Source organism: Solanum stenotomum, chromosome 6 (genome assembly GCF_019186545.1).
Source record: "Solanum stenotomum isolate F172 chromosome 6, ASM1918654v1, whole genome shotgun sequence".
In the NCBI taxonomy this organism is placed as follows: domain Eukaryota; kingdom Viridiplantae; phylum Streptophyta; class Magnoliopsida; order Solanales; family Solanaceae; genus Solanum; species Solanum stenotomum.
In genome coordinates, this window is record NC_064287.1 from 2,451,096 (window position 1) to 2,468,888 (window position 17,793).

Here is a 17,793-nt window from a genome sequence, read left to right on the forward strand (position 1 = left end):
TCAACAATTAATCATGAATAAACATTAAACAACACAAGAGATATCAATACAATTCACTTTACACATAATTCCATCAACTTTGAATTTATAGAAATAGACCCACTTCATAAACACATTTTGGGGTTTTGTAGAATACAAGGATTCATGGAGTTTTTCATCTTAAAACATCAAATAAACATCAATAATATCATAACTTATCATTTGAAATCGTTTCATGCAAGAACCCATGAGTTTGAGTAGAAATTAGTCTTTTTCACAAACTTTGGAAAAGTTGAAAACCATTTGAAATTGGCTCTAGGGTGATAGCTTGCCCTAGATAAAGAACTCTCATACCTTTACTAAGATTCCCCAAGAAGTTTGATGAAGAAAACGTCTTGCATCCACAACCCTAGCTCCCACTTCTTCTTCTTCTTCTCTTATTTCTCTCTTCTACTCTTCTTCACTCAAGAACCCTAACTCTTACTCTTTTAAAATAAAACAAAAATGATCCACAATCAGCCTAACGCAACAATATAACCTCAAAAGAAATGATTTGTGAAAAGACCAAAATGCCGTTTAATTTCCGGACGGACTCCCTGCCAACTGCCTAACTTTCAAAGGGCATAACTCGCTCATACGAACTAGGAATCGAGCAAACTCGATGGCGTTGGAAAGATCGTTCCAAGGGCTTTCCAAACATAACTGAAACTACTCCTGGATCATCCTGAGCTAGGAGTTATGACTGCTCAAAATTGGCCAAAAACTCACTGATTTCCACACTTGGCCGAATTTCCAGATTCTGAATTTTTTTCCAAAAATGACTACTTCCAATTTCAAGCTTCTTCATATTCATTTTAAATTGTCGGATGTTACACAAGGGATCGATAAAACTTGTATCTGGATGTTTAATCATTGAGGCGATAGTGGCAAGAGCATCGGCTAACTCATTCTGTGTCCTGGGAGTGTGCCTGAATTCAATCTTGCGAAATCTCTTACACAATTTCTGTATATATTGCACGTACGGTGTGATCTTTGGGTTCTTCACGGCCCATTCTCCTTGAACTTGGTGAATCAGCAGATCTGAATCTCCAATAACCAACAGCTCATGAATATTCATATTGATGGTCATCTTCAAACCGAGGATGGAAGCTTCATACTCGGTTATATTGTTCGTGCAATTAAATTGGAGTTTAGCCGCCATAGGATAGTGCTGGCCAGATTTTGATACTAAGACTGCTCCAATACCTTTTCCTTGGTGATTTGCCGCTCCATCAAAAAACACTCTCCAACCTGGGTACGCTTCAGAAATATCTTCACCCACGAATGCAACTTCTTCATCGGGAAAATAAGTCTTGAGTGGTTCATACTCTTCATCAACCGGATTCTCTGCAAGATGATCAGCTAAGGCTTGTGCTTTTATCGCCTTATGAGTCACATATACAATATCAAACTCACTTAACAGCATTTGCCATTTGGCCAACTTCCCGGTCGGCATTGCTTTCTGGAAAATATAATTCAACGGATCCATTCTGGAAATAAGGTATGTGGTATAAGAAGACAAATAATGTCTCAACTTTTGAGTGATCCAAGTCAAAGCACAACATGTTCTCTCCAAAAGAGTGTAACGAGCCTCATATGGAGTGAACTTTTTACTCAAGTAATAAATGACTTGTTCCTTCTTCCCAGTCCCATCATGTTGACAAAGCACGCATCCTAATGCGTTATCCGAGATCGACAAATATAGCAATAATGGACTCCCTTCCCGCAGAGGGACCAACACCGACGGATTGGACAAATAGTTCTTGATGGCATCAAAAGCAGTTTGACACTCTCCGATCCACTTGGTCGAGGCATCTTTTCTCAATAACTTAAAGATGGGCTCACACACCACGGTGGATTGAGCTATGAACCAGCTGATATAGTTCAACCTTCCCAAAAAACTCATCACCTCTTTCTTGGTCTTTGGAGGAGGTAATTCTTGGATCGCCTTGATCTTGGAAGGGTCAAGATCAATGCCCATTCGGCTGACTATAAATCCCAACAACTTGTCGGCTGGCACTCCAAAAGCACATTTGGCGGGATTCAACTTCAAATTGTATCTACGCAAGCGATCAAAGAATTTCCTTAAGTGAGTCAAGTGATTCGAACTCTCGCGGGACTTGATTATGACATCATCTACATACACCTCGATCTCATTGTGCATCATATCGTGAAAGATGGTCGTCATAGCCCTCATATAAGTAGCACCAGCATTCTTGAGACCAAAAGGCATCACTCAATAATGATATACACCCCAGGGAGTGATGAAAACTGTTTTTTCTACATTTTCTTCATCCATCAGGATCTGGTGATAACCCGCATAACAATCCACAAACGACTGCATCTCATGCTTACCACAGTTATCAATAAGGATGCGAATGTTTGGCAATGGAAAATTATCTTTCGGGCTAGCTTTGTTGAGATCTCTATAGTCAACACAAATTCTAATTTTTTCGTCTTTCTTGGCAACCGGAACAACATTAGCTAACCAAGTCGGATACTGCATCACTTCCACTACTTGGGACTCGATCTGCTTTGTAATCTCCTCTTTAATCTTCAAACTCAACTCAGGCTTGAACTTTTGAGCCTTTTGTTTTATTGGACTGAAATCTGGGTTAATCGGCAACTTGTGGGACACCATATTCGTACTCAATCCTGGCATATCTCTGTAAGACCAGGCAAACACATCAATGTACTCTCTGAGCAAACGGACTAACTTTCTTCTTTGAGCCTCCGTCAGATGGATACTGATTCTTATTTCTTTAACACATTCCTCATCTCCGAGATTCACAGCTTCGGTTTCTTCCAAATTTGGCTTGTATTGATTTTCGAATTGTCGAAACTCTTCAGCAACATGTTCGGGTATCTCATTTTCTTCTCTGTATTCCTCGCACTCATCATCACCTGCCTTATTTTGTTCACTCGATTCATGACATGACATGACATTGGCAGGTTTTAAATTAATATTACTGAAATCATAAACGAACAAAGTTAGGAAAGTAAAATATAAACAGATAATTAAACAAATTTTCGATAAGAGAGGCTTTCATTTAGATTGAAAAATAAGCACAAACTTTGGCTATGACTAAGGGTCATTTCGCTTTTTTTAAACATTGCAAGGGAATTTAAAAACTTCAAACAAGTAAAACTAGATAAAGGGTGGGTCTCGGGTTTCTTCCGGACTACCATCGATTTTGAAAATAAACAAAACACATGTCCTTTCTACCCAGATGAGCAGGAAATCAAGAGTGGTGTGGAAGTCCAAAAAAGGGCCTGGTATCCAGGAAATCTCAGATACCTGGTATCCCAGCCTCTTTTTCGATGACCACATCGATCTCCTCAAAAAGGGCCCCGATTCCTTCCCCCAAACAGTTGTCGATGGCATACTCCCGCACTGGGAACGACTGGTACAGATGAGGAATTGGTCTGGCCAAATGTTTGATCAACATTTTTACTCTTCACCCCTTCTTCATTAGCCTCTGTGAGGACATACCCCAAACCAAACTTTGCTCCTTTAGCGGGGATCTGAATAGGATTGACAATTCCTTGTCAGTGTTTTCCCAACCCAAAACTCGATTCTAAACCGTTCTGAAGCATGACAGTAGCAACTATCTTGTATATGGCAGGCATAGGGGTGTATGGAGCCAAGTCATTACCGGTAGCGTTTACTAGCTCCACCGTGTAGAAATCACAACCTCAAGAGATATCATTAAAGATCGGTGCATACCCATTGGAATGGCTCCCTTTACCATAAATGACCAATTCCTGGTCCTTCCAAACAAATTTTAACAGTTGATGAAGGGTAGACGGCACAGCCCCGGCCATATGGATAAACGGTCTTCCCAAAAGCAGGTTGTAACTAGTGTTGATATCCAACACCTGGAACTCCACATTAAACTCTGCAGGACCTACCTGAATATCCAAGTTTACCGCACCCAATGTGTCTCTTTGCACTCCATCAAAGGCTCTCACCTTGACTTGATTCTGGTGGAGCTTTCCCAAATCGGATTTCAGCTGCCTCAGAGTCGAAAGCGGGCAGATGTTGAGACCGGACCCATCATCGACCAATACACAATTTATCATTTTATCTCGACATTTGATGGTGACATGCAGAGCCTTGTTGTGTACCTTGCTTTCAAAGGGCAACTCTTCGTCACAAAAGCTGATTCGATGTCCCCGAATGACCTGGTGTATCATGACTGTTAAATTGTCGCTGTTAGTACCCACAGGCACATAAGTGTCATCCAAAGCTCTCATCAAAGCCTGTTCTATGCAACTGTGAACTCATCAATAAAGCCCACACATAAATCTGAGCTGGTGTCTTCTCCAAATGCTTCATAATTGTATAATCTTTCGGCTGCATCTTCCTCCAAAACTCTTCGGCTTCGGCTTCACTAATCGGCCTTTTAGTCTGATCCTTCTTTTGCACACCCTGGCGTGTAGCACCTGCCAGATTTGGTCATACCCTGGGTAACAGCCGTTTCAATCACGAACTTTGGTCGGGCAAGAGTTTCTCTCGGCATCAAGGCAACAGCCTTCTCAGGTGTCAGAATCACAAACTTTTTCTTCTCTCAAATGCTCAACGAAGCTACAGCCCTTTCCAAGTCATCAGGAACAATCGGAACTATTGCCTTTGACATGCACCAATCATCATCTGTATCTATCATATTAATAGTGACGCCTCCATGATTTGGCAGAGGATTACTATTGACATTGGCGCGACCGTCTGAAGAGAGACCACGTTCTGATCGATCAAGTCTTGGATTTTATGTTTCAGGTTGATACAGTCCTCGGTATCATGTGAAATACTATTGGAGTGATACGCGCACCTCTGGTCGGGTCTGTAAAACTTTGAGTTAGTATCAACCAGCTTGGGCCCCACTGGATGAATATATCCTGTCGTGGTTAATCGCTCGAACAACTTTGTTCGGCTTTTAATGAACGGAGTGACCTCTGTGAAGGTCGAGAACGACCTTGGTATGATGAGGTTTTCCTTGGGGTCTTCTTCCCCTCATAGGAGATAGAGGACACATCCTCTCTTTTCTTCTTCAACAAACCTGAAGATCTGAGCGAGACAGCAACACGGGCAATCTTCCCGGTTCTCAATCCATCTTCGATAGTCTCACCTACCTTGACTATCTCAGCATATTTTGCTCTAACGAGTAACATGATTCTGTCATAATATTCGGGCTCTTGCACCCGTACAAACACTTCGACGATTTTCTTTTCCGACATTGGAGGTCTAACTCTAGCTTCCTCCTTCCGCCATCTATATGCAAATTTTCTGTAACTTTCTATTGGCTTTTGTTTCATCTTCTCCAAGGATAACGGTCAGGAACGATCTCCACATTGTAGGTGAATCGTTCGATGAAGTCCTTAGCCAAAGCATTCCAACAAGACCACTGTCTCGTTTCATGAGACGTAAACCACTCTAGAGCCTCTCTGCTCAAACTTCGGCTAAAAAGTTGCATTAACAAAGCTTTGTCTCTCCCAACTCCTACGAGTTGGTCACAGTAGGCCCTCAGGTGTGCTAATGGGTTCCCCGTTCCCCCGAAGATGTCAAATTTCGGCACCTTGAACCCTTCCGGGAGGTCCAAATTCGGCTGAATGCACAGGTCTTCGTAACTCAACCCGGCGACCTCAGGAATGCAGTTCAACTCCTTCATGGCTTTTCTAATTTCTTCCTTCATATCTATATTGGCGGTCTCTTCCTTTGACCTCCACTCTCTTTCCCTATCCTCATAGTAGTCGAGCTCCGAACCATGGGCGTCATGCTCGTTGGGGACTGGTATTTGGAAAGTGGCCTTTTGCGGTAGTGGTGGAGCAATAGAAGGACTCTGGCCATTTAAAGGAGCGTGATAGTTGTGGGGGAAAGTCTGGGGGCTGGTATACTGGTTTTGGTAAATGATGGAAGTGTGTGGGTTATTAGCGTTTTGGTTGTGAGGGGGTAGGCCAGTTTGGTGGTTTGCATTGGGGGGAGGGAGTGGTGCTTGAAAGTTGGTATTTTGATAAGGGAGTGGTGTTTGATAAGAGGCTGAGGGGTAATGGGGGTTTTGGGTGGTAAGGTCAATGATGGAGGGATTACGAGCAGGACTTGAAGACGGGTTCTGAGCTTGTTCCACGTTAGGAGGGGGAGTTTGAGTTGGAGGTCTTCCGTCTGGTTGAGCGTTGACAGCAAAAATCAGAGGAGGCAAATCGTGTTTTCTCTGCATCTCGACCCTCATCTCAGCAATTTGTTGCATCAGCTGCAGGATCAATTCATTCTGATCAGCAAGGGCGGGCTGAGCCACCACGACATCAGTAAGGCTGGTTTTTTCGTTGTTATCGCCCATTTCTGCTTTTTCCTTTTGTGAACTTTAATTGGGGAAGGAATCTGTAGGACCTTTAGATCTAGTGAAATAAGGATGATCAGCCAGCTTATCGACACAGACTAGTTCTAACTACCTGTTGAAAAAAAACAACTCAAAGACATTTCTGTTAGTTTTGATTCAGCACAAATAATGCGAAATATTACATAGAAAGCTAATAAATACATAAAAGTTGCTTTATTTGAGAACATGATAACCCACGAATAATGGGACTGACTTTTGAACAAGCAGAAATTTGCTCGTTTTTATGTTGAGGTTGGTGACTCAGAAAGGTTAAATTGCATTGAGCTAAGGTCTTCTTGCTGCATCTCTGGGCATTTGTTGATCTGAACTCAATGTTTCCTTGTAGAATGAAGGGGAAAAGGAAATTTTAAAGATAGGAGTCGGGCCTTAAAAGGCTGCCTACGTACTCCTGAGGAGAATTCAGGCCCTACGTAGATCGAGTACAGAGGAAGTTTCATTTTCGTTCATTCATTTCTTGAAGATTACAAGGAAAGTGAAAAACAGACAATAAAGCTCCAAAAAGATAAAATGTGCCTCCACCCAAGCCATTCTTTTCTGATTGTCGCATTAATCACGGGGGGTAAACTCATATACTTCGAGGGTGGTTTTCTCATTCCCTTCCTTCCACCGTCCCTGAAGATGAGGCCTATAGACAATTTCCTCCCAAGTATCTTCTTCATTAGCTTCAGGTCCGGTGCCTTCGGGACTATTGATGTTGGTCTCTTGGTTGAAGAAAGAGTGTTTTCCAAGTGGCTTCCGAACCATCACGGTTATATCTTTGAAGGCATCGCGCTTCTTCCGCACAACAACTGTCTCTCCATCTATAACAACACATTTTGTCATCTTTGCTGCCAATTCCGCGTCTAGTGCCACATTTGCTGCTCATGCCACCGCGGTGGCAAACTCCACTTCTTTTCTCCTTTCTCTGGTTTCTTGGATATGTTGTCTGAGCCGCTGTAATTTCATCCTCAAATCCTCCTCAGTTAGCTCTATGTCGATACCCTTCTCTTTTTCCATCTTAGCAGCAATTTTACCTTTCCTGAGATAATAGAGTAATGTTTTAGGATTTCGTAGCAGGATTTTATTTTTTGGCTGAGAAACTCAAGACTTGTGATATTTTGGTCGAATTTTTTGTAGTGACTTGTACTCAGCATTGTAGAGATTTTCAGAAATTTTTGAAAAGGAGTGGGCTAAAAATGTCCTCATTCAAAGCAACATACCACAGAAACAGTTAAAGCACACAAGTAAACAGATAAAATCGCGTCCTAAACATGCATGTGACCCTTTTGTGCCAAGGGTAGGCCTAGTGAATTGAAGGATGTATATGTCTTTTTAAGTCAATTCATTATCCCCAAAATATTTCATTAATAGCATTCAAAATATTTGACAAACATAAAAATTTGGGAAGTGAGTTCGAAAAGTAAATTACAAAGCAAAGTACAAATAAAGCAATCCCACGCAGGGGATGATAACAAACTTCAAGCTCATCCTGATCCTTCACCAAGTCTGGTCCTTTTGGCGATGCTGACTTCTTCCCACATAGCATATCTGCTTGCCCATAGGTAATCTCTAGCCAACCGAGCCCCTTCTTGGTGTCTGAACCTCTCGACCGACTCAATCTGTTGTTCCATGTTGTCGTCTAATTCTGATATGCATTGCCTTGCTCTTTGTAACTCTTTCTTCAACTGAGCTATGACTCTGGCGTCTTCTGAATATCGGCGTTGATGATCCAACTCATTCTTGTCATACTTCTCTTGGAGTTGATGAAGCCGAATTTGGTGTTTGGCCCCAACATCTGCAATAATATGGGGAACATTTGGATCAGGCTCGATAGTTCCGGCGAGGCTTTTCTTTAACCACTCATTGTAGTCCTTAGAACATTCGGGGCGGAACCTGTTTGGTACTGGTTCACCTAATACCCTTCGAGTCTTCTATGCTCTACGTATGTCTTCAGCATAAGAGATCCGTCTATTTTCATGATCGGTTGCAAATTTCCTCAAGTCCGCAATTTAGGGAATCTCTTGCCTCCCTCCCAGTTGTCTAAGTACTCAAGAAGGAGCATATGACCGAGTTCCTCTCAACCCAGCAAATATCAAGTAGGGGGCCTTTCCACTTCGGATCACCATTTGTTTTGTTACTACCAAGCATTGGACCGACCACTGCACATTCTCCTTTCTCAAACCCTAAAGTCTCGGGAACCAAAATTCTTGGCCTCTAGTCCTGTTGAAATGATTACGTTGCACCACCAATCATGACTTTCAAGTCTGTTTGATCTTTCCAAGGGGTCTGGTTCTATTGGATTATAATCTTTGATCAAGTGTCTCATCATCCACCATTGAAATATCAGGTTGCAACCTTGAAAGAAGCGATCTCCACTTTGACACTTGTCTAAAGCCCTATAAATGTCGGCCAAAATCATGGGCGCCAAAGTGTAGTACTTGGTTGTCGACCCGTAACCCACTCCATAAAAGATAGCATGAGTGACCAGTACTACACTTGGATGAATAGTGTAGTTTGGTCCTTGGGAAAATACCATTGTCCCAAGTAGGCATATTGCAAAGGCAAGAGGATGTGTCTCTTTCCATTTTTCTACTAAGACAAACTCTTCTTTGAACTTTTCATAGGCTCTTGCACGTCCGAATCGGTAATAAAGCTTTCGAAGTGGAATGTTTGGCCTGGGCATTCTGTCCATCCAATCGGCTTTGACGAGTGATAGTTTTTCTCTAATTTTGATAAAATCCCATGTTTTGGGGAAAAGGAGATCTGTATCGGGTTTGAACCTCCTTTTGTTGCACATACTAACACTTTCGTAACTAGCAAGGATTTCTTCAATAGTCGGCGTCATTTCCACTTCCTCGAACCGAAACACCATGTTATCGATGTCCCAAAATTTAACCATTGTCTCAATCAAGTCGGGATAAGCCACCATTTCCATTAATGACGAGAGATGGCCTATGTGTCTTTGGACTATCTTCTTGTCTTCTATGTTCATACATTTCCACCAAACTTGTAGGTATGGATGTGGTATGGTCACCATTCGGGTTCTCAGAGGCTCATGTACTGGATTCATCCTAAAAAAAATAGAAAAAGGTAAGTTAACCCCCACCCCATTTGATAATTGATTTGTTTAAAAATGACATATACATCCTTCAATTAAACACGTAAGCATGATTGTCTTTTATTGGCAAATGGGCCAAATAAACACAAGGTGGGCTTCTAATGGGCCCAACACGCCTTGGGTGTTGGGTCGACTTAGTTCAAAATGCGCTAAAAATTGAGATTTGATTTCGCTTTACGCTAGTTGACTAAGAGTGGCTTTTGAAAGACCGGGAACCCAAGTGGACAACTTAGGCTGGAATTCACGACAACCATTGGACGCATGACGAACCAATAAATTGCCGATCATTCCGAAAGACGGTTGAGTATAAAAAAGTTTGATTGCGATTCCGCAAAACCGTCCTTTAATATACTATACATACAAGAGAAGATGTCATGAAATGCAATGACAGTTACAACAGTTTAAACACGTTGAGAGCAGATAAACAATTTAGCAATTAACATAATTAGTCAAACAAGTCAAATCTTATTGTTAGAACTTAATTAAAAATCCCCAGCAGAGTCGTCATTTCTGTTGTGCCGTAATTTTACTAACCTTAGCAAAATCACTATTTGAAATATTCTAAGTATAAAACACTAAAAGAAAAATACTTAAAAAGAGTCGCCAATTAATTTTTTAAAGAAATTAAGAAAACTTATAATTTTCAAAGATTTAAACAGAAAAAATCATTTGAAAATACCAAAGAGGGTTCGGGGTTCAATTTACACTTCGAGAAGGGTTTAAGCATTCGAAATGTCCGCTAACATGCGATTGACCTGTGACTTAATTAAATATTTGACTATTTTTGGAAAAAAGTGATTTAACATAAGAAAATAATAATTTACACTATTTGATTAATTTTGAGAAAATAATTACATAGATGACACATTTTTTTATTTTTTTATTTTTAGAGAAAAGAGATACAAAATGAAACATTTGACTCGAAAATAAGTGATTAGAATATTAATAATACTAGATTAATTGGAATTTATTTTATTCATTTTTTAAAATAACTTGAACCAATTATACACATTAAAGCATGAAAATCATTTTAAATTAATTGAAGAATAAAAGTTTTGACTAACCTTCTTGAGAAAATGACTAAGTAAGTATTTATAATAATATTTTACATTATTAGATTAACTTCAAAAAAATAATTAAACAAAGAGCAAAATTTATTTATTTATTTATTTATTTATTTTAAGAAAATGGGACCTTTAATTGAAACATTCGAATGAGAGACAAGTAATTTGAATTTTAACGAAACTAAATTAATTGGTTTCTATTTGAGTCACCATTTTTTTTTGGTTTATAAAAAAACAACTATAAAAATTTTGTTTGACTAAAGATTATAAATGAAAATGCGAGAGTTGATAAAATGAGATTTGTTGGAAATAAAACAACATAGAGAAATAGTTTGTCTTTTGGGGAATTCGATTAAGTTAATTAACAATTCTAAAGTTAGAGTTAATGATAATACAAACAAACAATAAATAAGGACAATTAAATAATTTAGAAGTAAAGGAGAAATGAATTTGGGCCCTTTTTGGGCGAAATTCGCTGCCACTATTGGGCTTAACCCAATTCCCATTTTTGTATACACGTGGTGTATATCAGTGTATATCGGTGTGTGTATAGGTGTTTTTCGTGTATATCTTGCTTCCAAACACCCGTTTTTCACCTCATCTTTGTATTTTTGCATTTTTTGGCCTGTGTTTGCTGTACAATAAGTGTATACTGTTGTATACATATTGTATACAACTCATTTCTTGGGCTTTGAATTAATTTTCAGTAACATATTGGGTCTCCAGGACATGTAACAGCTTCCGAATGTGTAGGGGCTGACTCAAAAAAATTAGGGAAAGCATTGGGTTTCAACCCCAACTCAAAATACAAGGCAAAGAAGAGTCCGAAGAACTCGATCCGAGGGAATTTATGCAAAGAAAACAAGATGAAAACGATTAGTACAGAGGAATGGATCATAACGAATCAATACAAAAAAGATGAAACAAAATATCACCACATGAAGACAAAGCACAAATTATAAATTCACAATAGTGAACTATTACTGTAACTAGATGTTTTCTTCCTAAAACATCTATAATTAAAGTTAATTGAGGTGCCAATAAAATCGTTCAAAAACATAATGGTCACGATTACCAAGGATCTACTAGTGCAATTTTATAGTCGAGAAGATAATAACTCGGGTAAGGAATAATTTCGCCAAGATGCCTTCACTATATCACTTACCAAAACTTCAACAACAAACACTCATCAAACTAAGAAACTAAACCAAACAAATTCCATACCCACAGACTATGAGACTTGACAGACACACATTCAAACTTCACAAGGCTACATGGATAATATACACTTGAAATTTAAAGCATCTTTAGGAAAACTTTACTAATGCAAGCCACAGATAATCATGTAAATGGTATGCGCAATAAGAAATGAGCAGGCATGACTCGAGTTGGGAACAAAATATAATTTCCAAATGCCGACATTCTGGGCAACAGCTTATTGCTGGTCCTAACCCTTCATTTAGAAAATAAAATAAGAGGAAAACAAAGTGTAACCACTCAAGAGAAGCTACAAATAACAAACATGAAAACTAACACCTACGCAGGATAGAAATCTTCAAAATAGTAAGCCATAGAGAAACTAAGCAAATATTACCAGCTCATAAGAGGCGAGATGGAACAAGTAAGGATACAATATAAAGGAAAAGAATCCCACACTCTTTAGATAAGCGGAAACTATACCATGAGATGATTATATTACCCGAACACAACAAAATACCATAGATAAGAACATTTTCCACAGACAACTAGAAAGATCTTTTTTTTTTTGTATTCCACTAAAGACGAAAATGAGGTAATACAACATAAAAGAATTGAACCGTGGAGAATTCATGGTCAAGCATGAAGAGATCGAACATGCTCGGAAATAACACTAAGCCAACTCTAAACAGAATTTATACATAAATAATACTTATATAGAAAGAAAGGATGTTACTAGCTAAAACTCATTAACCAAATCCTAACATATAGAGACCAAAACGAAGTTAACGTATAAACGGAACACAAGACACAACCAATAACACATCATAAACAAAATAACATAGAAGAACTGGATTTAAATGAAGCCAAGAAAGGATTTACCTCTTTCTGGGCAGCGAACTGAGACCAATATGAGCCTAAGAACAACCTCAACACCGACTTCAAACCTCAAGCGATAAAATCAAAATATCCAAACCAATTTTAGCTGAAGACCCTTTTAGAACCTAGAACTAAAAATGCATTCAAAATTTCTCAAGCGTAAAGTCAATTGTTCCAGAAAAATTTTCTCTCCTCCAACAAACAGTGATCAAAGAGATGATTATATAGCTAGAAAATCTGGGAAAATCGGGTGAATTTTTCAATTTTAAATTCGGACTCCTCTGCCTCTTTTCAAGATAACAGTGGAAGGAATTTGAAAATCCCTTAGAAATGGGGGAAAGAGACGTGAGGGTTTGACATTGGGGATGCTAGGGTATGGGTTTGGATGTGATTTTCAGGTTTGCAGTGCGATTTGCTCGCTGGATTTGGATCTTCACGTGAAGAAGAAGAGCGCAATGGACAGGGGTGGAGTCGTCTGGTTTGGGCGTGTGGTGATGGGATTTTGGTTTCTGGGTTTGTTTTGGAATTGCTGTGTGATTGTATGTATGTATGGTATTGCTAGAAATAACTTGGGTGGGCTGAATTTATGTTGGAATGGGCTTGGGTTGCTGAAAGTTGGCCCAAATAAGAAAAAGGGGTTAGATCTTTTAAGAGATAAACATATTGAGTTTAATTTAGACGAATAAATATTATTTAATTAACGAGCTTCTTAATCTTAACGAAATATAATAATTACTTCTATTGTAAAATAATTAATTGCAAACTAATTAACTTGAAATTATGACTATAACTTTAAGTAAACTAATAAAATATTTAACTAAAATGTAAAAGCTTTGTGATGATTTTCAAATATTTATAAAACATCGTGATTATGAAAATATACATATTTATTATTTAAAATTATTTAAAATGATAAAATTACTCTAAAAACAACTTGAAAGTATTTTGAATTTCATAAGACTCATTAATTCAAAATTACAACCATCACTAATAAAATATTCAAAATAAAAAAATCTTTTTGAGATGATTTTTGAACAATCATAAAATATACTAATTATATACATAATTATGTAAAACATATATATTATCTAAAAATTATGAAAAGTGACAAAACTATTAAAAATCTTGCAAACTATATTATTATTTTATGGAAATTTTATAAAACTAATTATTTTAAATCGTTTGAAATTAGAGAAGCTCAAAACGATTAGTTTATATTGTGGAGGGTCAAAATTGGGTGTCAACAATCATTTTATCTACAGATTAATAAAGGGTTATATTCTCTAGGTCTTGCATTTGTAGTGGTTGTTGCATTGTATTATGTATGTGTATTTAATTCTAAGCAGTCAAATCAAGTTTGTCCTATTTTTTTTAGTTAATTCTTTGTTTCTATTTTTAGTGGCTCAGTTAATGTCTCAAAGTTACCCCTAGCACTTTAGTGTAGTTGCAAAAGAGCACAACATTAAGTGCGCGTCAAAGTTACCCCTAGCACTTTGGTGTAGTTGCAAAAGAGCGCAATATATGTGATGTGTGAATTAAGTGCGCGTCATGAGTTTAGACCCTATTGTCGACAAAAGCTTCATATTTAAGTGAAGGGTAGATAGAGGAGCACACTCATTACTGATCGGCAGAAAATATTTACTATTTTTTTATTCTTATGTTGTCCTAATCTTTGTCTCTCTCTCTCTCAATCTCCAGATTCAGGTTCAGCAGTGTGTCGGGAAGGGTGATTTGCGATAATTTTGTGGTGAAGTTTCACATTTGACAACTTTGGAGATAATTTTTGTTCTGATCATAAATTGCTAGCCTTTTCCATCAAATTTTTGGATTTATTTATTTTTTTCCTTGAGGTACTGTTTTAATTTACTTTTTATGCGTGTTTTGTTTTGAAACTTCCATACAGGTTGGAGAAAGTATCTTGAAGGTGAGTGGTTCCTTGCAAAGGACTGTTGGAGTGGAATTGGGATTCAAAATTAAAATCAGATTATCAAATTATGTTTACCGATGAATCAGAGAGAAACACTTCTGTCAGTATAGAAAAAAAAATTCCGTCTGAGGTAACCGGATATAAGTTGTCCGTTACTGCCATATAAATCTCTTTCGTTTTTATTTTCTGAACTTCGGTATCAATTTGACATTTATTTGTCTATGTTTATTGAGTGTTTTTGTTGCATTTTTATTTTCTTAGTTTTGCCCATATATTGATTATGATTGATAGATCAAACTGTTTAAGTTCTTATTTGGTACATGTAAAGGAAAGTTTGTATGATGATACTTAGAAATCAATAACATGGGATGATTGGTGTAAATGTTGAACTTTGTTTATGATAGTAGGTTTTTATCTTTCCGTTGTGAAAATTGTGAATAACTAATCATAGAGATCTTTTGAGTACTATTCTCTCTTAAGATTCACAACATTAGAGTGATATTTATGTGTTCTAATTATTTCAATTTCTACCTTGATTTCAAATTCTTGCTTTTCCCTCAAATGTAATTTCACTTTCTATAATATATACTTTCACCAAGAAAAAATACGGAACTAAATATAGTTAATTAGATTACTAAATGTTTACATAATCTCTTAATCAGTGCAACTTGAAAACATATTGGTGCTGGTACAAAATCTCAGCCTAAGGCAAACAACTAGAAATAGTGAATAGTGCCTAGCCTTATATAATGATTGTGTCATTATCTCAGTTCCCTTTAACTTTGTGTTATGATCATACCAAGATAGAATCTCTTAATTGTCTCCATTAGTGATCTTAAACGTTGAAATTGAGACTCGAAACTATTCATTTGTTATTTTTTTTCCTGAAATAAGGAAATATTTGTGCAATAGGTGAAATCACTCTAACTTCTGTTTTATGACTTGCTAATTTCAGTTTATTTAGTTGAATATGGTTCACTTGCGTTTTGAAGGTACCTCGAATGCTCTTTATATATTGTTGGTTTGAAATGGAAAAGGTTGAGCTTGGGACTACAACTCCTTCTCAGTTGGAACAATGAATTCAGGTGTACTTGTGATGTCTGCTTCAGATACAAATATTTGTTTTGGTTATATGTTCTCTAAAAGTATTTAAATATGAATAGCTCTAATAGACAATGTATTTAGGTATTCCACACATATTATAGATTAAAGTATCTATTGAGGACATTGATGGTTAAATAAATATAGATGATTTGTTATTGACGGTGGTAATTTGAGATGATGATATATAAGGATTGTTTGGTAAAAGGTATTAGAGAAAATAATGCATATATTAGCTTTGGTACTAAGTATTTGATTCTTTGTATGATAGTGTTTGTTTGATATCACATTGTGAAGATCCTAAATAAAGAATCATTCCCTTTACAAAGGTACTCCAGTTTCTATATTCGAAGAGTTGATCAATAATGAAACCACCTTTTGATTACTTTCAACATGAAAAGGAGATAAGAGTGTTGCAAGTTAATTTGCCCAGCATGTGACATGGACTTGAGACTAAAATTGTTTCTTCTATATGGTGTAACAATAATTTCATGGAGAAGATCATTCTTGTTCTCTTTAATGTGGTATTAATTGCTAATTAAACCTCTAGCCCTGATATCTACTCAATTGAGGAAATAAGATGTCATAGTTTATTTCATAACAATATTTCTTAAATACATGGTACTTTCAGGAATAGATGTTTGATGCGCAAGACACTTTGATCTTGGAGCGGAGCATGAAAGTGAAAGTTAGCAAGATTTAGGTTGCCGAGGTTAGCACATCCCAATGGGTTGTTGAATATTGCTTCTGAAAATTTTGTACATTTCTTTCTAATTCTTCTATGTGCATATTTAATGAAGAGAACTACAAGGAAGTGACAATTGCAAGTGTTGAAATCATTGAGAAGATTCACTATAGCAAAGGCAAAACGGGAATTGTGACTATGTTTCACGATTGGTGAGGAAATAAAAACCACGAGTATTGTTGATGTAAGATTGTTTCTTCTATGTTTCACGATTGGTGAGGAAATAGAAACCATGAGTATTATGTTAGATTGTTCCTTTATTAATCTAAATCTAAAGGCTTCAATTTTCTTCACTTTTTAATTCATATATGGATTACTTATATTTTATATTTCGATGGGAGTTTAGTACCGTTTTATTTGGGGACAGTTCTTGAATATTTTGACAGCAAGTGTTTTTCCTTCTAAGCATGTTCAGAAAATTTACACTTTTAAGTTTGATCATTTCCTACTACAATTCATCTAATAAAGTCGGAAATTTATTCTCTTAGCTTCTAATATCATATGTATGTTTGATCAAAGACAACATTGCTTCTTATACGGGTATAGCTGAGTTTATCCAACCGTTTGAATTTTCTTTACATCATTTCATCTTTTTGAATAAAATTTTCAAATTTGCACCAATTACATGCCGGGCCCATGCTAGCACAGGCCATACCGATCTAGTATACATATATATATAGGGGTGTTCACAGTTTGGATAAAAATCGATCCAAACCAAAAAACTGAACCAAACCGATTCTATTTGGGTTTGATTTGGTTTGGTTTGGTTTTAGATTTTTGAAAACCGATAGTAGTTGGTTTGGTTATGGTTATATTCGAAAAAACCGAAGAAATAACCGAACCAAACCGATGAATTATATACATATATTTTATTAATATACATACTTAATATATAGTTTTATAAACAATTTTAAAGATCTTATACATATTTTCATTAAAATTTCTTTATAATTTACTTATTAAAAGCAAAAATGCCCAAGATGAAACATTTATCTTATTGATTTCATGTATATGAGTGTCTATGACAATTCTTTGTGGAACTAAAAATGTTATTGTTTCTTCCTTCTAGACCAATATAGTGAATTTTAAAGCTTTATTGATGGTAAATTTAGTGATCGAAAGTTTAGTATCTAACTATTTTTCGTTTTTAATGGATTGTTGTCACATTTTGAATGAATTGTTTCTTTTATTTTTGTGTATGGTTAATAACCGAATAACCGAACCAAACCAAACCTAAACTAATAACCACTAAACCGATAAATGTATATTATATTTGGTTTGGTTTGGTTTGATTTTGATAATTTTAAAACCGATTAAGTTGGTTTGATTTTTATTTTGACCAATAATCGAACCAAACCAAACACCCTATATAT

At 36.8% G+C, this 17,793-nt stretch overlaps 1 long non-coding RNA gene across 1 annotated transcript; it reads left to right on the forward strand.

The window, feature by feature from the left end:
* The first annotated feature begins 15,564 nt into the window (after positions 1-15,564).
* LOC125869102 (uncharacterized) lies at positions 15,565-16,689 on the forward strand. Its single transcript, XR_007446774.1, has 3 exons — positions 15,565-15,659; positions 16,307-16,387; positions 16,476-16,689. It is a non-coding gene; the product is annotated as an uncharacterized LOC125869102 (long non-coding RNA).
* Positions 16,690-17,793: the final 1,104 nt, after the last annotated feature.